Source organism: Leucopleurus acutus, assembly GCF_964270905.1.
Source record: "Leucopleurus acutus genome assembly, chromosome: 11".
NCBI classification, from domain to species: domain Eukaryota; kingdom Metazoa; phylum Chordata; class Mammalia; order Artiodactyla; family Delphinidae; genus Leucopleurus; species Leucopleurus acutus.
Genome location: NC_139152.1, coordinates 69,501,515 through 69,523,786, shown reverse-complemented (window position 1 = coordinate 69,523,786; position 22,272 = coordinate 69,501,515).

Here is a 22,272-nt window from a genome sequence, read left to right as displayed (position 1 = left end):
TTTGGGGTACCAGAGGGAGGAAAGAAAACTATATAACCTAATAATTAATAAAACAAACTTCCTATAGAGAACAACTGGTTTCTAAATCATAGACATACAGGTAATCAAATGAAGACAATTTCTTAGGCTTTTGAAGGTATTTACTTTTGGCATGAAGGTATTTACTTTTGGGGAAACATTCACTAAATTAACCAAGTAACCAAGAGAAAGAAAACAAATTAATTTTCAAATATTCTTGCGAAATAAAGGAAAAAACTAATTAACTATCAACCCTGCACCATCCTGGCAAACTGAACTACTATATTGTAAAATTGCTTCTGCTTTACTGACTTAGAATAAATGTTTGTATAATTATATGTAGCTCAAATTATTGCAAATTAATGCTCCAGGTTCATGCTCAATTTATATGACTGAGTCTTATTTTAAATTGTGCAATAAAATTCTCATTTTATTCCTCATCAAGTTTAAAGATGTTCTAGCTTAGGGCAAAATATAAGAATCACATTGTCAAAAACTGAGCCCATCTGTCACCTCTGGAGGTCATCTGGTTTCATTTTTTATTCTGCTGGAATGTGTGGGCAAAAATGTAGGTTTTTAGGACTTGAAATACTTCCATATTTATTTATGGTTGGATCCACATTATAGTTTTTCATTGTTTTTTTTTTAATTAAAACACAACCCTAACGCTGGTAACAGAAGGGTCTCCTCTTTCTGAAGTACAGACATACATTTTTAATATTTCCAGAAAAAGGAGTTAAATTAGAGAGGTATCAAGAGGAATGTGATACATGGATTTTGTCTTCTTCTTTGATTTTATTTCTTTAAAGAGGCTCTGTCTTTAAGTAAAACATTCCCCTCTGTCTACTCTATTTATTTTTCTTAAATTCATTTGATAACTTTGGAAGAAATGGTATAGTTTTTAAGATAGGCTTCAGTAAATGGATGGTTATAGTTTTACATATTCATTAATTCATGAATATGTCATAATGAAATTATCCCAAGTCATATATAGTTATCATATGTTGGCATTTCTGTGGTGACTTTTCATGATTTCAGTGATATCATTTAATCTTACAAGTTCAGTAACCTGGCTGGGTCAGCATTTAAAAGGAAGTCTAAGACCCTTATGAAAGGATATTAAATTTACTCCACAAGTCCAAGAGTAAAAGAAATATCACTTTGTACATACCATTAAATCAATTCAGATTGGTCTCAAAGTTGCACTTTTCCTGTGCTGGATGAGAATTTCTTCTCAGTCGTTATAGGATCCTTCCTCTTCCAGTTTCACTCAGAAATCAGGAGATCTAGACGCTACCCCCCAAATGAGATAATGAGTTGTAAGCTCTTGTTTACTATTTAATGCTGGTATCTTTTTTGTCTAAGTCTGCAGTGTTCCCTTGGTGTCCTGCAGTTTTGTGCTTTCATGTTAGATGTGGGCTATAGAAATCTTTGTCTAATTATTCTATTTTTGGAAACCATTTTTGTCCTTGAAAGCTGTCATTTCTTTCAATCTCATCCTATGTGGTTTGGGTAAAGCTGATTTTAACCTCAAGACCCAGCAGTATGTGTACTACCTTAGCCTGGCCAATCAGCACAGTGCATTCCTCTGGCTACAGTGATTGGTTCATAGATGACATGTGATACATTCAGGGCTAATGAAATGAATGATACCTTACCTCAGGGAGGGGATCCTGGATAAGAGAATCTCATTTTTCCTTTAAAATATGAAGCTCAGATCATGTATAGTTTGGAGCTACTTAAGCTGTCTTAAAACCAAGAGGGGAGAGTTTGCTGGAGAATAGCACTGATGTTAAGGTGAATAGAACTGAAAGGTAGAGGACAGGAAACTGAATCCTGGGGCATCACTTCAACAGCTGATCAAATAACTCCTGAAATTTTCAGCCATGTAAGCCAATAAACTGCTTTTCTTCAAGCTCTTGGATCTGTTTTTCTGTCTTTTTGTAATAGATATAGCATCTCCTTAAAATAGATTATACAGCCATCTCTTTAAAGACTGAGTCATCTTCCCTGGTGCCGCATGGAGGAGTACTTAGATGCCCCATTACCTGTGGAACTCAGAATACTATCTTCCATTCCATAATCCTTTTCTCTGCCTCCTTGATTCTTAAAGATACTCTTTCTTCCAAACTCTGCCCATACACCTAACATAATCTTTTTTTTATTGGTTTAGGGCTCAGGGATTTCAAACTGACTTGTCTCCTAGGATCAGACTGACTATAATAAAGAATGGTGAAGCTTGTTGCAAATTTCATATTTTTAACAATGTTGACACTCCTGCTGGCCTGTTTCAGCTCCCAGTTAAACATCTTTTTTTCAAAAGACAAAAATAATTTATTACATCACTTACTTCTGAAGTTTTTCACCCCACCAAAAGTCCCTGGACTTCCAAAGCCTGGCTACCTACTTTGGTAGAAGACAGTGAGAGTGGCAGAGAAGCAAAAAAGAAAAATGAAAGAACAAGCAGACATTAATATTTCAATAAGTTATCTTGATTTATTAATGTTCTTGGATACTAATGAGTTAACTTACAATTGAAATTTTTTACTAACATATAGACTTGAAAATTTCATGTCCAAGGGTAATATTATATATCTGAGAAAGTCAATCTATGTGTCAACTCCCATGATTTCTGTGCCAACACTCAACCGGTCAAAGGTTTCCACCTTTGATTGAGAATTATTACAGAAAAGTTTCCAAGAAACAGGAATAGTCAATGATTTTTTTCAACATAATGTACAAAGAATTTTAAATAAGGACCACCGAGGAGATCAAGGAAAAGGTTTATACCTCAAGTACCTTCTTGCAGATCTAGGCTCTTAGAGACTGAATAAGGGTCACCTCAGCAGGAAGGAGATGATGATGGCATAGTATGATCTTGGAGGACCTGGAATACCTGCCTTCCCCAACCTTGCCCTCTTCTTTTTCTCTCTGTATTAGTTTTATAATGCTGCCATAACAAAGCACTACAGACTAGGTGGCTTAAACAGGGAAGCCCTAATTAATCACATCTTTAAAAACCTTATCTCCAAACATGGTTACATTCTGAGGTGCTGGGGGGTTAGGACTTCAACAAACACATTTTGGAGGGACACAATTCAGCCTGTAACACTCTCTTACTCTGTTTTTTGCTTCATCTATTATAGTACAAACTCCACTTCTCAGTCTCTGAAGGGCTTTCCCATTATATTCTCTATAGCTAGTTTTAGAAATTAAAAAAGCTGAACAACGAATGGTCACTGCTTTATTATGACCTTCCTTTACTTCTAGCACTTGCTGACTAATCGGACTCCATACTTTCCCACTCTCACTCCATTTCCACACATTTAGTATTGACACATTCATCTTGAAGCCTCGTTAACACCTTGCATCTGGATAAACTCAATATTCTTACATGCTTCAAACAGAATTTTCTTTGACTGCTAATACGTAAATGGAAGAAATTATGTTTAGTTATTTTTATTCAGTCAAATGTAGCTTCTTGAATCAATAAAGCTACAATTTATAGAGAAAGTGTAAAATCAAATAAGGACTCAAATGGATCTTTCTAGAATAAATCTATTTGTTGAACATGTGCTCTACTAATCTTTTCACTTAACTGGTGGCTGCTGATGGCTTTGCATTTCTAGTGTCACCAGGGATAAATGATCAACCACCAGGGGAACTGCTGTCAAAATAGCACCCGTTCTTTGATGGCAGATATCACCGTGATATTATGCTGCTGAATCGATTCCTCTTTTTGGAATTCACTAGGTACACATTAAGAAAGTACAGTGAAGGGGATGCTTACTATCTGTGAATTAGGGGGAAATATGTAAGAAAGTAAAAGAGTTTTCCTCATGGTGCAATTTGAGCAGACCTTCACAATTAATAACGAAATTATCTGGTCATGAGTCAGTTAACAGTGTTGTGCTATAAATTAGACCATATTGTTTAGGATAAAGGAAATAATTTTATCCAGTGATTAAAGTGCCTCTCCACAGTACTTTAATTGTGCTCCTAGCCCGCACCTCTGCCCTGTTATACTCATCTTCCAATGAAAGCTTCAATTATTTATTTAAAAAACAATATGTATTTTAAAGCATTTTATGTACATTATTTTATAAAACCCCTATTTAAGTAGGGTGTAGTAGGTATTGTTATTTTACTAATGTTAAAGGTGAAAAAACTGAGGCTTCAGGAGTTTAACAGCCTGAACAAAGTCACATGCTAGTAAGTGACAGAAACTTAATTTGAAACCAGTCGGCTTGTCTTTAGAGCCTGAGCAATAAACATCTTGTTGCCTATTTAGTTTTATTTGATGCCTTAGCACAGCTGTATTTAAAAATAAATTAGCTACTTTGTAAGTCAATTGTTCCTAAATAAAATGACATCACAATATTTCCCAGAGTTCCTGATAGTGTAACCCATTCCAAAATTGACAGCACCTCACAAAACACTGCACTGTAGTGTCGAGAATAACTGATAGTTTTCTAGTGCATATACTTTGTATTTTACCCTGCTTTTAAAATTTTGACCTGAATGAAGAACAATGGATAGCTTTAAAGAGAGAGAGAGAGAGAGAGAGAGAAAGAGAGAGCGAGCGAGCACTGTCTATTGACAAGGTGCTGTGATGATTGAGGTTCCAAAATATTCTTACCATTTTTCCAGTTAAAAACTTCAAACAAGTTATATGTAACTCTGTAAAGGCCAATAAATAGTCTTTTGTCTTAAGATGTAATGCTTGAGAATCTTACAATTCACATACAAGTTCTCAATCTCAAGGTTTTGACTTCTTTTTAATAATGGAAAAAGGAAAATAAACACTTTAATTAGAAGACTGTATAATCAATCTAGTGAAAGAGAGCTGACAAAATTTTACAGACAGCTCAATGTTTGATAATCTCCCTGAGATAGTTGTAAAAATTACAAAAAAATTTTCTTTAAATTTTAGGAAAAAATAATCATGTGAAAACACTTCTAAAATGAGTGCAATGATTACTTAACAAACTTAACAAAAGTCAAGTGCGTACTGTATGTTCGATGTCCACCCCACTTACTACATCATATGTCCACTCCTACTACATCTTCAAGTGGGGAAAATAACTTTCATATTGATCACTGGCCACCATTTTCTGGTTCAGATAGCTGGTGCTCCAATGTCAACTGCCCTTAAATTCTCAGTTAATCAAAAATACTATCTTTTGCCTTATTCACTCAAAATCTGCTTATTACCTGCTGTTGATTGCAGGAATCAAACAGATAATCTAATAAATCCTACTTTCAATATCATATTTATTCTCAGCTTGGGTTAATCCAACATGTAACTTTGTTGAGGATGGTTTTTGGCAGTGAAAAGGATAGCATCTGAAGACTAATTTCCTCACTGCACTAGCCATGGCAGTAGGTGTCATGCACCCTAGTCTGTGTAGTACATGACTTATTTTTATATAAAACAAATATCCACAGACCCTGACAAGCACCTCCAGCCATCAGTTTTTTTCTCATTACTGAAGTTCAGAGTGTTTTACTTTTGCTCTGTCACTGACTCATTTGCAACTGATGACCCCCTTTATAATCTACTGTGTGCTCTACCACCCCTATTTCATAATAAAAAAAACTTCCAAACTCCTCAACTCTTCATCCTTCATCTTCTTTTTGAAACTCTTATGGGGTATCTAGGTGATGATTCAAGTTTCAGACAACTTAAGAAGATTGGATTCCACCTGGATAGCCCATAAGGGTTTCAAAATTTAATTTATCCTAAATGATCTTGTAATTCTTTTTTTTTTACTTCAAAAATAGTTGCTCCCTTTTAAATCACTTTCAGTGAATGAGTACATTGTCATTTACTTTCCTAGGCCAGAAGCCATAAACCAAAGCCCAGTGGATTTTCCTCTATATAATTTCTCAAAGTCTGTTGATCACAGAATTCTACAGATTTCATATCTTCTGTCTGGTTTCTTTCCTCTACCATAATGCCACAAACGTAGGTCTTTAGACTTCTCCTGAACCGTTGCAGTAACCAACTACATTCTTCTGGCTAATATCTGTGATTCATATATTCTTGGCTCTATAAGCTTGGCTTTGGTATTTGCTTCTGGCCTAATTATTTCTTCAGATTTTTAAATTAAGTTCCCAAATAACCTCCTGGATTTGTTCAGTCCTCTGATTTTCATGTCCCCTGATTCTTTGTCTTTTTCTCTCATCCTTGGTCCAAAGAAAACCCGTTGCTCTGGTGAACCTTAAAATTCATCAATCAGTGAGAGAGAGATTCAGATACTAAAATTCACCCTCTATTTATTCATCTAATACTAATGCAAACTTCTTGCCTTTAAGTAACCTAATTATAGCTAAAGACTAATTTCTATATATTATGCTTACTTCTATGGCCAGGGTTTCATATATGTTGATCACTCTTTGGAGAGCATCAACTCTCAGAAAATTCCTTCTCACTAATGTTTCAAATCAATGTTATCTTATATGAAGACTTTCCTGAATCATCCTAATTAGATCTTGTCCCTTCTTCTATGTTCTCATAGTTATAGGACAACAATGGTGAATAAGAAAAAAAGGATATTTGTCCTCAGAGGCTTGCATTATTGTGGGGATTATGTTAACTAAGGGAAAGCTAATTTTTCTAAGCAACAAATCCCAAGTTTTATACCTCAATCAAGATAATTGATTTTTCATTTATGCTAAGTCCAAAACAGGTATTACTGTATAGCTTGTGTTGGAATCCATGAGGTGATATAGAGACCCAGTTTTCCTATATCAAAAGAAAATGCATCAGAAAAGTTAAACTGGCAAAGAAGACTATTCAAGACTCTTGCAATCGGAGGGAGAGGTTGAACTCAACATAGGATGGGAGATTTTTTTAAGTGCTAGGGTCAGCTAGTGGAGAAGTACTGGATTGCAAATATTCTAGTAAATGCTCTAAGAAAAGGGAGGTCAGGGGTCTACAGTCAATAAGAAACCTGTTTAAAGTTTAGTCAAGCTGAGGGAAACATTAAAGTGATTTTGGTCACTTCTTGAGTTTTGCATCATCTTCACATAGCTTTGAAGTTTTCATTGTTTTTCAATATCAAACAGGTTGTGTGAGGAATGACAGTGAATGATACCCTAGGAAGTTCATGGGCTAGTCCTGAAAGTGGTACTTTTCACTGTCACTATTATTCCACTGGCTAAATCTCAGACACAAAGCCACATTCAATTGCAAATGAGGCTGGGAAAAATGTGGATAATTGTGTATCCAAAAAGAATATGCAACTAGTTTGATAAACAGTATACTAGTCTCTGCCATAGGAAGATAATTGTTGAAAATACAATTATACAATTAAATCACATGATTTCTTTATAGAAAATCATCATGTTGCTTTGTTTGAAGTCCCTTAAGGACAGTGCTTGTGTCTCTTCCATTTCTGTCTTCTTAGATCTAAGAAAAATGCCATGCACATAGAAACTACGGTGCCCAGTAAATATTTTTTAAATGAATCACTGTTGGTGAGGGGTGATATTTTTAGATGACTGTGAAAATTGCTGCCTTTAATCACACTCCACTGTACCACTTACATTCCTTAAAATCTTCAAAGTTAGTATTGCTGGTATTGTATAAATTTTAGTTGAAAAAAGTGATGGCATATGCAGTCAATCTCCCTATTTTAGAATGATTTGTGCTTACTTATTTAGAGAAAAAAGAAATCACTTTATAGCTCAGTCAAAATGATTTTTTAAATTATAATTGTTTGGATTTTAATTTAAAAAATAATTATTTTCCTTCTATCATTGTTCACTAAGATAATGACGATGAATTACTAAACTATATAGTCTTCAGTTTATTTTCTTAGGCAGGTACACGCATATTGATCCATGATCCTACTCTCTGAGTTTCTTAGTTAAATAGTATTTGTCATGTTTTTCTGCATTTGAATCATTAGAAAACAGCTTTAGTGAAAGCCAGAACTAAAAAGTGCTATCATCAGATTTCATAGGCAAAGAAAAATCCAAATATAAGACCCTTGATATGCTTAAATATATGCCCTAGATATGAGTAGGATATCTGGCAGGGGGGCATAAATTTGGTCATTATTTCATGCTTTCTATGTGGTCTGATCAAGCCTAACTCAGAATCAAATTCCAACGATATTTTTTTTTTTTTTGCGGTATGTGGGCCTCTCACTGTTGTGGCCTCTCCCGTTGCAGAGCACAGGCTCCAGACGCGCAGGCTCAGCGGCCATGGCTCACGGGCCCAGCCGTTCCACAGCATGTGGGATCCTCCCGGACGGGGGCACGAACCCGTGTCCCCTGCATTGGCAGGCGGACTCTCAACCACTGCACCACCAGGGAAGCCCCCAACGATAATTTTTATACCAGATTATATTTACCACTGATGTTGGTATTATTCTAAACTTTATCTAATTGATTATTTAATATATATTAAAAAGTGCTAGTATTTTAATTTTACTGATGAAGACAACTGAAGCATAGAAAAGTTATATGCAAAAGCACTGTTTCATTAGAAAAATTAAATTTAAAGTTCCCAAGATTTTGACAATTGCACAGCATATTGAATCATTATTTTATCATAAATAAAGCATTTTAATTCTTATGACAATTCATTTTTAAGTTTGTACATGTACAGAATTTTTGGAATCAGCTTTATAGGGCTTGATTTTTTTGTTTTAATATTTAGTTAATTCAATTGCATATCTCATATGGGCAAGTCATTGCCAAGCTAGAAATAACTCTAGACGAGTAGCTGGAATCTAAGATTTCAATCCTCTCCTCCTTGTCACATAAGTTAGAGAATATGTATATCCTAATAACAGCTTTCAGCTACTGTGTTTGAAAGTTTATTACATCTTTTCTTATACATCCTAATATCTGACTTTCATAACCGCAGTTTGGACTAAGTCAAGCAGTTACTATTTCTATTTTATAGATGGAAGAATGGAAGCACAGAGGGATTCAGAAACTTGATTAAGATAGCATAGCTAGTATGCAGAGTGTATTTTCCATGATGGCTATAACAAGCTGTCCAGTTCCAGATGCTCTTCTTACACAGTGACATCGACATTCTTCTCACTGAGAGATGCAAGTGTCCATGTTCACTCCCCCAAAGCAGGGCAGGCCCTTGGCTAGACTGGAATTGAAGCTATGCGACTTCTGAAGTTAGGTTATAAAAGCTACCATGCTGTGAGGCACCTCAAGCCTTGCGAAAAGGCCTCCAGTAGGCCACACGGCCAACAGCTAGCATCAATCAACAAGCACATGAGGGAAGAAGTATTGGAGATGACTCCATTCTCAGCTACAATCTGACAGCAACGGTGTAAGAAATTCCAGATGAGAGTTCAATAACCCCCGGCAACTGGGAGTGATAATAGCACAATGACTTTTGTTGTTTTAAGTCACTAAGCATCAGGATGATATGTTCTATTGCAATAGTAAGTGGAAGAACTAGTAAGTATATCTGAGACTATAATTAAAGTCTTCTGATTACCTGTCCCAACATTTTGTGCTCTTTCCAGTACACTACCCTGGATAGTACGCCAAAGTGGAGAAAGTCACATAAAAAGTGAAAATTCAATGCTGTAACTGTGTATGGGGATGGATATTACCTAGACAAGTCGTGGTGATCATTTTGCAATTTATATACAAATATTGAGTTATTATGTTGTACACCTGAAACTAATCTAATGTTGTATGTCAATTATATCTCAGTGAAAATAATAAAAAATTCACTTACCCAATAGGAAGTTTTGTTATGTTTTCCAGTTTCAGAACAAAATGATATAAATCATTGATACAGGGAATGATGTAAAGAGCTGGAATTGTTTCTCAGTTCTTGTAGTGGCAATTGATGACCTTGGGCAAATCAAATAACTTCTCTTTAGCATTAAAATCAAACATTATGGCACACCTCTAACTACCCCCTCAGGCAAGACCTTTCCAAGGAAATGGACTGAAAGCTACTTTGGTTTATTTCTGAACTATTCAATTTTTGCAGCAGCTTCAGAGGGACCACAATGGCTCAGAGAAAAATCCTTCATTTTGTGTCCCAATTGCATGCTAATTAGCAAGAAAAAAACTAAAGTATATAGAGGGCTATAGAGATTTAATAAAATCCTTAGGAGTTTATGATTTTTATCTTTATTCTAACTGCTTCAATCTGTTATTAATTCAACCTTAAAAGTCAGATCTTAAAAAAAAAACCCTACTCTGTAATGGTATAAATATTTACTGTTTGCTAATAAAAATGTCTCAAGTATAATTTTCACATTTACTACACTTGTGACATTTTAAAATCATTAAGACTAAATCACATTAGGGTACAGTTTTAAACAAAAAGAAAAAAAATTGTTCAGGAAAAGAATAAATTTAAGGTTTATTAACAAGTTTGAATGGCAATTAAAGACCTAACGCAATGCAGAAGATGTGTTCTATATTATGCTGGACACATGGATCTGTTTCAATAAGAGGCTTCCTTTCTACACTTAACAAAATAAATAAACACGATTCCACATACTGGCTTGCATTTCTGTCACAGAGGGGTATGCATGGTGACCTCCATGAATGAATGACACGAAATATTATTTTATCAAATGGAGTCAGTCTCCTGCTTAAAGTTGTTCAGTGGCTTTCTAGTTTAATTAGAATAAACTCCTTAGCCTGGTACACAAATCCCTCCCTGGGTCTCTGTCTTCTAGAAACTTATCTTCTTCATATCTCCCCCTTGCTCGCTATACTCTATTCACATTGGTCTCCTTATTATTGTGCTTTGAACAGACCACCATTCCTTTCACTTCAGGCCACAGCTATTGCTGGTCCCTCTACCTGCAACACACGTTTTTAGTTTCTCAAGTCTTAATACAAATGATGTTTACTTAGAGAGGCTTTGCTTGGTACAGTCTCCAAAATAGCATGCCCTGACCTCTCTATGTCATTACCCTTGTAAAGGAGGAAAAACTTTTCCTCTGCCTTTTTAGGTTAAGTCACTGGGACCTGCGAATTAAACTGACAAAAGGCAAATTAACAGCTTATGCACCAATTTAAACAGAGGGCATTAACTTGTAGGGAAGTGACTAGGCAAAAAAAAGGGTGTTTGGGCTTCTAGGGCCAATAAATTGTGGGAAAGTGACTAAGAAATATATGGAGGAAACTAATGGAAGATAAGGGTTATTTTAGAAACGCTTATGCAGAATCATCTTGGCATCGACTCTGTCTCTGGTGATAAAGAGAGCTCTCTTCTCTTGGTACAGGGAGGGCACCTTTTTCACGGGAAATTTATGTCCTGTTTTTAGGCAGATAGAGGAAAGATAGAGAGCTTTTCCTGCATCTGCTGTTTCTCAATTGCTTTCAGCTCAAATTAATCAGTATGCCAAAGTGGCATATTTTGGTGTGGCATATCCTGATTCTCCCTTACCTTTTATCTAGTGCTTATTACTCATTTAACTTGTATTGATTCTTTAATTTTGTCATCATTTCATTACGAGACTTCTCTGGAATCAATGCAAACTCCTCACAGGCAAAGAGCTTCTCGGTGTCAGTTTTTTTATTCCAGTATCCACAGTTCCTAGAACAGCACAGGTGCTCACTGCAATGGTTTATGGACCCCTTTGTTCTTTTCTCCTCTCTCACCAATCTGAATTTTCTGTTGATTCCTTCATGCACTATTATTTTCTTCTCTGTGTTTTCTGCAAAGATAAAGATGTTGAAAGAAGACTGTTAGAGGCAATAATTTTCATAGGGTCTGATTTTGACAGCAAAAATTGGAAATTATATAATCCAGAGTGGTTCAGAGGTCATTTAATATAATAATTAAGATTGCAGGTTCTGGAGCTCTAATACTTTGAGTGCTGACTTCATCATTTACTAGGGGCATATCATGGGCAGCCTCTTTAAACTGTTTGAAGCTCTGTTTTTGCATTTCTAAAGTGAGGATGATGATAGTTTCTGCTTCATAGTGGTGCTTGTAATGATCAAATCAATCAATACATTACTTCTAATAGTAAAGCTGTTAAAAGATTTCTTGGCAGTTGGTAAGTGTTAATTTCTTTTTCCTTTTAAAGAAATTATTAACAATTCACAAAGAAGTACGAATGACTGGGATGGACAATTTACCTAAATTGAAGAGAAATTTAGCAACTAAACTGCTAAGAATAACAATATCTTACACTTAGGTACTGCGTGTGATATTGTTTCTGGTACTGCTTTGATTGCCTTATGCATATTACCTTATTTAATTCTCATACCAATGCTCTGAAAAAGTTACTAATATTGTCTCCATTTTAACATTGTGGAATCAGAGACACAGATCATACAGTTAAGAAGTGACAGAGTGAGGATTTGAACCTTGGCAAATTGAGCTCTGAAGTTGTTGTTCTTAACCAATTGGCCATAGGACTGTTTCAAACAAACAAACATACTCATAAAACCTCCCTTCAATCAGCATAGATCACAGAAATATGATATAACTTAGGAATTAATTGTTTAATATTTTTATACATGGGGATTTCTAATTTGTATTAAGTGAAAACATGTTAATGCGTTTCCTCCCTTTTATTACAGGTGTATCATTTAACTAGTATATATAACTTCATAGTAAGTTATACAGAGAAAAATATTAAAATTTCACGTTAAATTTTTTTTAAGAAATAGAAAATCATAGAAAACTTTCGCATTGGCATTTTTAGTAATTCTCAAATTATTAGATATATAATATTTCATATTAAAATGTTCTCAGATCGAGATAGGGTTAGATGCAACTTAGAATATCCAAATATAAAACACTGTGCCTTATAACAGATATTCTTAATAAAGAATTCTTTAGGAAAATTTTCTTTCTTGTGTAGTCTCTCTTTACATCTACTTCTTTGGAATAAGACCATCTCCCTTTATTTGCCAGTTTTCATTAAATTGCTTTAGGATCGTAAACCTAATTAAAATGAAAGTAGGCATATGTAACTTGCTTATAATATGACTGTCTAGATTTTATAAAGCCTATGCTAATCAAGTAAGAATGTGATTAAATTTTACAATAGAATGTGAAAGGACCTGGTGGGTTATGTGCGCTTGAACAGTTTAATCTCTAAGTCATAGAGCTAGGTTTCAATTATCTCAATAAAAGGAAGAGACCAATGGCTGGCTATCTATCTATATCTATCTATCTACCTATCTATCATCTCTGTGAGGCAGCTACACTTTTCATTATATAATATTTCTGTTATACCTGCACTGATACTTGTTGTTCCATCTGATTCCTCAATGATGTTCACTCTTCTACCAACCTGCAGCATACTCTGTTGTTTCAGTTATCTATTTCTCCATAACAATTCCAAAACTTAATGACTCACAGTAACATCTTGGACCATGATTCTACAGTCAGAAATTGAGCAGGGAACAATGGAAGTAACTCATCTTGCTTCGTGATGTTGGGATCTCATGTGGGCTGCCTTGAACAGGTGGGAGCTGACTACAACAGCTCAGTTGAGGCCAGATGTCTGGAGATTCAGTTTTAGTGACTAACTGGGTTCCTCAGTTCTCCTGCATGTGATCTCTCCATGTAGCTAGCTTGTACTTTCTCATAAAAAGGTGGTCTCAGAGTCCAAAGGGGGTGCATTACATGAGGACTAAACCAATGTGTTGGTGCCTATCAAGTGTATTTCTAATGTCCCATTGGCCAAAGCAAGATACACAGCTGATTCCAGAATCAGCTGGAATTAGAGGAGACTATATAAGGGTATGAATATTGAAAGGTATGGGTTTGCGGCAGCAACTGATGCAACTGTTTACCTCAGTCCATACTTTGATGTCTAATAATTCACAGCCCTTCCATATGCAAAGTACACTTCCCTCCTCCCAAGATCCTCAACATCATATTTCCTTATGGTATCAGGCTTAGTTAGGCTCTTGTCATGTGAATCAGGTTCAGGTACAAATGAGGATCTTTAGACATAGTTCTTTGGATGCAGCTGCTCAGGTATTACTCTTCTTAATCCAGAAATTTGTGAACTAAAAAGGGAAGTTTTCTGCCTTTACATACCCACTATTTAATGAGGAGATAATAATAGGAAAACTGAAGCACACATTCCTATTAAAAAAGTATAACACATAGCAGTCACTGGTCCATAACAAGTCTAAAATCCAACCAGCTCCATATAGCCAGGTATCCTTTTTTGGGAGACAGGACATGGTCCTTGATTATAGGCTAGTTCTTTTCCATAGAGTTGTTGTCTCTGGGTTTTCTCCTTCCATCTGAGTCTATCTTTGTTTTCCATAAGAAATGCCATGTACATGTAAACCTTTGCCTGCTTTCAAGTCCCAAGGCCAATATTGCATTTAGGTTTTTGTTACAGCAGCACTACTCTTCTGGTATCAATTTCTCTCACAATTATCTATTGGTACATAGCATACCACCCCAAACAGTATATTAAAATAAGAAACACTTTATTTGTTCATAATTCTGTGGGTCAGAATTTCGGGCAAGGAAAGCAGAGACTGCTGGTATCAGTTCCATAATGACTGTAGCCTAAAATGTTGTGGCTTGAATGGCTGGAGCTGATTAAAGTACGTTGACTGGGACCATATATCTGGGGTCTTGGATCTGGATATCCATTCAATTTCTTGGTTCTTCTGCATTAGCTTTTCCATGTGACTAGCTTGAGTTTTCCCATAGATAGTGGTCTCTGAGGCTCAAGAGGTAATATTCCAAGAGGACAAACCTCTTTGCTAGCATTTATCAAGCCTCTACTTTCATCACACTCACTAATGTCCCACTGATATGCAAATTACATGGCCAAGCTTCAGCATTGAAGAGGAATACAGGTATGTAATAACACTAAGTGTAGTTTACTGGAACACACCAATGCAACAGTTTGCTTCACTTACATGGGCAACCGCTGAAAGCTGCACTGAATTATCTTTTTTATATATATATGGCTGTTCTGGGTCTTATATTTGGCACGTGGGATCTTTAGTTGCAGCACGTGGGATCTAGTTCCCTGAGCAGGGATCAAACCCAGGCCCCCTGCCCTGGGAGCGCAGAGTCTTAGCTACTGGACCACCAGGGAAGTCCCTGAATTATCTTGAAGATAGAGAACATGCTCTCAACTCACCCTGTGTGCCAAAAATCTAGTTGCTGACTGGACTCAGTGCTCAATTAATATTTATTGAATAAGGTGGATTATAAAATCCTTATATGTTAGCATTTATGAGATATGAGCTACAAATTCAATCTTGAAAGGCATTATGTGAAAAAAAAGGGGTTCCCAAGTCAAAGTGTACAGTACATTGGTTACAGTATTATTCTCCATATTCCATTTCTCTCTTTGTACATATCTTTTGCAGTATAACTCTTACCAAGAGGTGTTTTTATCAAAAGGTGGAATCTATTTCTCTACCCCTTAAATTTGTGCTGCACCTGTGACTTGCTTCGGCCCATAGAATACAGGGAAATTGATGTTTGCCATTTTTAAGTGTAGGTTCAGGAGATCTGGCATGCTTCCATTCTCTCTTTTGTATTCTGCCTCTGCTAGGAGAGCAAGCTCAGGCTAGCCTATTGGAGGATGAAAGACCATGTGAAGCAGAGTAAAGTTGCCCCAGCTGAGGAAAGTAGACCATCCCTACCTGACCTGCTTGCTGATGAGAGAAGTATGAGAGAACATAGACGTCAGTGGAGCCTGGTCCAGGTCAGCAGAGCTGCTCAAAAATTCATAGATTCAAAGCTTTGAGGTGGTTTGTTATATATCAGTAAATAAATGATACAAATATCTTAAGAATTTACAGTACCCATAAACATATTAACTATAAGAAAAGAAACTACAGAACCAAAACAACAATTAAAAGTATACAGTTCTGTTTAACCAAGTTTCCTCAAATTATTTGGCTACAGAACTTTGATTGTCTCTCCTTGGTTTTTGTTTTAAAATATTAACAGCTACATATCTGCTTTAATAGTCTGTAGAGCACACTTTGGACACTTCTGTAGAATTCAAAAATAACAGTAACATTGAATGGATAGTTTACCAGGAATACAAAGTAGTGATGTCTTTATTGTTTCTATTTTCTTTGAAATAATTATTTAATTTGACTAATCTTTTGATTCAGGTTTATTATGTATTTTTTCTTAAAGTACTCATTTTCCCCCTTTTCTGTCCTTGCTACAAACGTCCTCAGTTCTCATAGTTTCAATACAGAAAGTTTTAAAAGGCCATTTTATGCTGACATATGTGAGGGTTAATCGTTTACACTGAGTCATGGACATATCTGATAAAAGTGGTCAATGGTAGATGACTTAGGGGTCAGTATTAAATTATTTATATAAGTAGTTCTCAAAATGCTCCACACACCTGAAGAGATAAGCAACCAGGCAATTACAATAGAAAACAATACGTTAGGTATCAGTTGAGTGTTACAGACAGACTTTAATTTTCCTACCGTGCAAAAAAATTTCTGCTCTCTGCTCCTAATATAAAAGCATGTGTGCCTACAGTGAGTACAATATTTCCTGAGGTGAAATCTTGTCTGATTTTATCATGATTTCTAGGGTAAAAATGTGAATAAAAGTGTTGCTTTTAAATTTAAGGAATGTGAAGATGTTAATATTCAGTTGAATTTTACATGAGAATTTATAAGTGGGTTTATTCTTGTAGGTTCGCTTTAAAATTTTCATCTCCGCCATCTATTTGGGAAGCTATCAGGATTTTCATAGATTTGTGATTTAAGATCTCTTGATTTTGCAAGCTTGTCTAGTTGCAAAATTTGATTTTGGATCAAAAATCATGTCTAAATTAATTTAACACTATAAAATTAAAATAAATGTAAACAAAGTTATGAAAGAGAATTTAAACCTCTAGGCAGAGGTTTATTACTCTTAGCAGAGTAATATTTGATCATAATCATTAACTTCTATTTACTTAACTTTTATTGTGTTAATGCCTATTACTCTAAGTTGTGCCAATAAAGCCTGTAATTGTTTTACTGATTAAAGGAAAACATATTAAATTAGAGAACATTTGAGGGAAACAGGCAATTCTATATGACGCTCAAATCTATATTTAATGATTAGTGAGTTGATAGTCATTTCAACTGAAAAATAATGATAGATTCCAAATCTAGAAATTTATTCTTTTTTAATAATGATCCAATTTTATTTCAAACACTTCCATAAATCAATAGTTCGTCAATTTTAAGCATGCATAGATGAAGACAATAAATACATGAAGACCTATCACATAATTGCCATTTAATTTTATGTCTTATGACCAGCAATTTGCTTGATCCATAGTAGACTTCTCTATAAATACTAAATAATGAAAGAAATAAAGAAGGCTTAGTTACACCTGATGATATTTATATAAAATAATGCAAGCCATTTTTTACTTAATAGATAAACATTATACACAAATGTATCATTTTCTATTATAACTTAGCATTCTTAAAGCTCTAACAATTATTAAATCAACTCTGACCTCTTAAATTTAAGCTTTCCTAATTCATTCTTAAATATAATTAGAGATGTGTTCAAGCATTTACATGTAAGAATGTCTACACAGTGTTATTTACAGAAATTAGTAAAATGAAATACAGTAAGTCCCCTACGTAGGAATGAGTTCCGTTCTGAGAGCGCGTTCGTTAAGTTGTTTGTTCATAAGTCCAACAAAATTAGCCTAGGTACCCAACTAACACAGTCAGCTATATAGTACTATACTGTAATAGGTTTATAATACTTTTCACACAAATAATACTTTAAAAAACAAACAAAAAATAAAGAAAACATTTTTAATCTTACAGTACAGTATCCTGGAAAGCACAGTAGTACAGTACAACAGCTGGCATCCAGGGGCTGGCATCGAGTGAACAGGCAAGAAGAGTTACTGACTGGAGGAGGGAGAGGAGGTGGGAGATGGTAGAGCTGAAGGATTGTCAGCAATAGGAGACGAAGGGCAAGCTGCAATTTCACTCACGCCTGGCGTTGATGGCACAGGTTCTGGTTCCTTGCTGGATTCAATTCTATCTACCCTCTTGAAAAAATGATCCAGTGATGTCGGGGTAGTAGCTCTTTTTCTCTAGTCATAGATGACACAATAACACTGGATTGCATTCTGAACGGCTGCTGCAACCTTCGTGTATCTTTCTACGTTTGGGTCCTGTGCCTCAAAAACTAACAGTGTCTCCTCAAATAAAGAAAATCCCCTTTCCCTTTCCTGCATCATAAAGCTCTTCAGTTCTTCAGTTAGTTCTTCCTCTTGTCTTTCTTCGTCCTTTCTCTGGGCCTCCAATTCCTGGCGCTTCTTAGCAGTACCAGCTACATCACCACTGCTTTTACTCTTGCTTCTGGACATCCTGGGCTTGAAATAAAGAAACTATACTACTGTACTCTATACAGTACTGTACAGTAAAGTACACAAAAGTACAACCACTTGTAGAAGAAGCACACACATGACAACGTATGCCAGACACGTGAACTAACTTATGTGATTGGACATGTGAACACACGTTTGCATCTTTGAAAGTTTGCAACTTGAAGGTTCATATGTAGGAGACTTACTGTACTAGGAATCACAAAAGTCAGATTTATTGTGATATATTCATAAAATGGAATGCTATGTATCCCTAAAACTAAGTTTTCAAATAATATTTAATGGCATGTGGAAATTCTGACGGTACACTCTTAAGAGAAGAAAGAAGATAATAAAACAACATACATAGTTTAAGTCTAATTTTTTAATTGAAATTTAATCACATTCATAGAGTGGATATTAGATATTCAGACCCTGAATGTTTAACAGCGGTTATCCCTGGATGATGCATTATAAGTTCTTTTCAATTTTGTATTTATATCTTCTTTTACTGTACATATTTTCTTCAAAAATATGTATAGTCATACCAATCACAAAGTGTTATTTTTAAAGAGGAGTTGGAAATCAAACCCCTATATTAAAATTATGGCAAAAAAAAAATTATGTCAGTGCCTTTCATTAGTATTTGGGCATATTGCAAATAAATTGTATTATTTTTTCTCTAATCACTCGTTAATAGTAAACAAATTTTCTATGCAGTAATCTCTTAAAGGAAAAGCCTTGTGTTTGCCAATATATATTCTTCAATTAAAATAGACTATTCTCCCATATTTCAGACCATTATGGCTTAATTAATTTGTTTATTCATTTGTTAATTTAAATATATATTTTAAGTGCTCACTAAGTACTTTAGTTCTAGGCGCTGTGGATACGACAGGGTTATAAGCAAAAATCTCTACCTATCTTTACTGAGCCTACATTCACATGACAGAATAAAAAATACATACTTCTTGACCACCTCTGTGTAGGTTTACCGATTTGGATTCATGAACGGATTAAGCTTTTTCATTTGTGATAAAGTTATTATTATAAATATGTATGATACTACTTCATGGAACATAGTAGAGTATATCAAAAGGCTAGGAACGACCACAAATCTAGTGTAGAAGATTACAGCATGTATTTGAACCCAGACTTCCAGTCTTTAAAAGGTGTTTACTATAGTATAAATTCTGGCCTAAATTTGATTCCTTTTTTTACTTCAGTTTTCTATCCATAAAATGGAAGCAATAATAGTATTTATCTCCTAGGACTGTAGTGAGGATCAAATGAGTCAACACATGTAAAATGCTTAGAATGGTGACTAGCAGGTGTTAAATAAAAATTGTTGGCTACTATTGTATTCAATTAACTTCTAACTTCTTTCTTAAATACAGAAGTGCTTTTAGTCTGAGCTCGTTTTTCTATATCCGTGTCACTGCATTACTGCAAGACCATAATGTTATTTGTTAGGAACATTATAATAGCTCCCTAACAACTGATGTGCATGTCAAAAACATCTCTTTGTGGTTTACAGAAGCAGTCAGATTTTGTTGACTGTAATTAGATATTTATGTTCTATATGAATTACTGTAAGTCTGCAAAGTGCTTAAATGATTTGTTAAATATTTCTGGCTTCGTATGTGTTGAGAAATGGACAGTATATGAGACATCAAGGGTTAGATGCATGATAAATGAATAGAGGTTGTATTGTAAAATTGATTTTGGTGTTGATTTATGTTTTATTTTCACATTCGTTATACATTTTGTAATATATAAAGTTAATAACCTTGTGATATATATGAATATTTATTGATGAGTCAAATTATTAGTGAATTTAACCCTGTGGCATTAATTGCTACATATACACCAACAACTTTATTTGCAGTCAATATCTCTTTCCTCTCTTAAGAGCCAACATTATTTTTTTGTCTAAGCCTCTTCTGGAAATTTTGTTGGGTCCATCAGTTACCTCAAAACTAAATACACTGACTTTCTTTGAATCTATTATATTCTATGTAACAAAATAACATACAATTCACCTACTATCACAAGTTAGAAACTTGAAAATCATGCAGACTTGCCCATCCTTGTAAATCTTCTCATGCAGTTGCTTAAATAATAAATGAAAGCTTTATTTCTTTAACCTTCCTCTGTTACTTCGTTTTATCTGCTTTGTGTTCCTCTTCCTTGGACTTTTGTCAGCCTAGGATTGGTTTCTACTTCCAGTTCCACCCTTTTCAAAATTCCTTAATGACTCCCCATTACCTACAAAATTAAATTTAAATTGCTTGGCATAGATTCAGGACTACTTAAGTTTAAGGACTGCTTTTCTTATCCTGCTTTCTATCTTGACTCTACAAATGTTCTGTTTATACTTCAGGAACACTAAATAGTTTTCACCTCTCAAATATGCCACACATACCCTGGTCTTTTTATCATTGCTCTTACAGTTCTTCCTGCTAGGGAACTCTTTTTCCTTATTTTCTGAGCAAATTACTATTCCTTTATTAAAAGTGAGCTCAGATATTTTCTATTCCACTAAACTGACATTGTGGCCAGTGCACCTTGTCTGTCCCTCCACCCTCAGGATTTATCACTAAGTGTTGTAAATGGCAACACATATAAGTACATTTCCACTCTGGACTTGGGAACGGGGATCGTATGTTTATATCCATGTATCAGCTGAGTGCATATTCCAGCCCCTGACAAAGGTATTCAATTCCACAACTAAACGATTGTCAGCCTTTCTAAAGTGGGTAAGGAAAGATGTTAAAATCCCGAAATAATGTCTTATATATACTCTGCCAGAACACCAATAAGATTTACCCTTGAGAAGCTCTTTAGGCATTGTAGTTTCTTTCTGGTAAACTGCACACCATTTTCACAACTATTATGAATATTACAATGGCAGACTGTACAAGAATAATAAAAGGAGAGAGGGCAGACAGCAGAAGCAAGAAGAACTATAATCCTGCAGCCTGTGGAACAAAAACAACATTCACAGAAAGATACACAAGATGAAAAGACAGAGGGCTATGTATCAGATGAAGGAACAAGATAAAACCCCAGAAAAACAACTAAATGAAGTGGAGAGGGGAAACCTTCCAGAAAAAGAATTCAGAATAATGATTGTGAAGTTGACCCAGGACCTCGGAAAAAGAATGGAGGCAAATATCAAGAAGATGTAAGAAATGTTTAAGAAAGACTTAGAAGAATTAAAGAACAAACAGAGATGAGCAATACAGTAACTGAAATGAAAACTACACTAGAAGGAAACAATAGCAGAATAACTGAGGCAGAAGAACAGATAAATGACCTGGAAGACAGAATGGTGGAATTCACTGCACTGGAGCAGAGTAAAAAAGAAAGAAGGAAAAGAAATGAAGGCAGCCTAAGAGACCTCTGGGACAACATTAAATGCAACAACATTTGCATTACAGGGGTCCCAGAAGGAGAAGAGAGACAGAAAGGACCCGAGAAAATATTTGAAGAGACCATAGTTGAAAACTTCCCTAACACGGGAAAGGGAATAGACACCCAAGTCCAGAAAGTGCAGAGAGTCTCAGGCAGGATAAACCAAGGGGAAACATGCTGAGACACATAGTAATCAAACTGACAAAAATTAAAGACAAAGAAAAATTATTGAAAGCAACAAGGGAAAATGACAAATAATATACAAGGGAACTCCCATAAGGTTAACAGCTGATTTCTCAGCAGAAACTCTACAAGCCAGAAGGCAGTGCCATGACATATTTAAAGTGATGAAAGGGAAGAACCTACAACCAAGATTACTCTACCCAGCAAGGATCTCACTCAGATTGGACAGAGAAATCAAAAGTTTTACAGACAAGAGAAAGCTAAGAGAATTCAGCACCACCAAACCAGCTCCACAACAAATGCTAAAGGAACTTCTCTAAGCGGGAAACACAAGAGG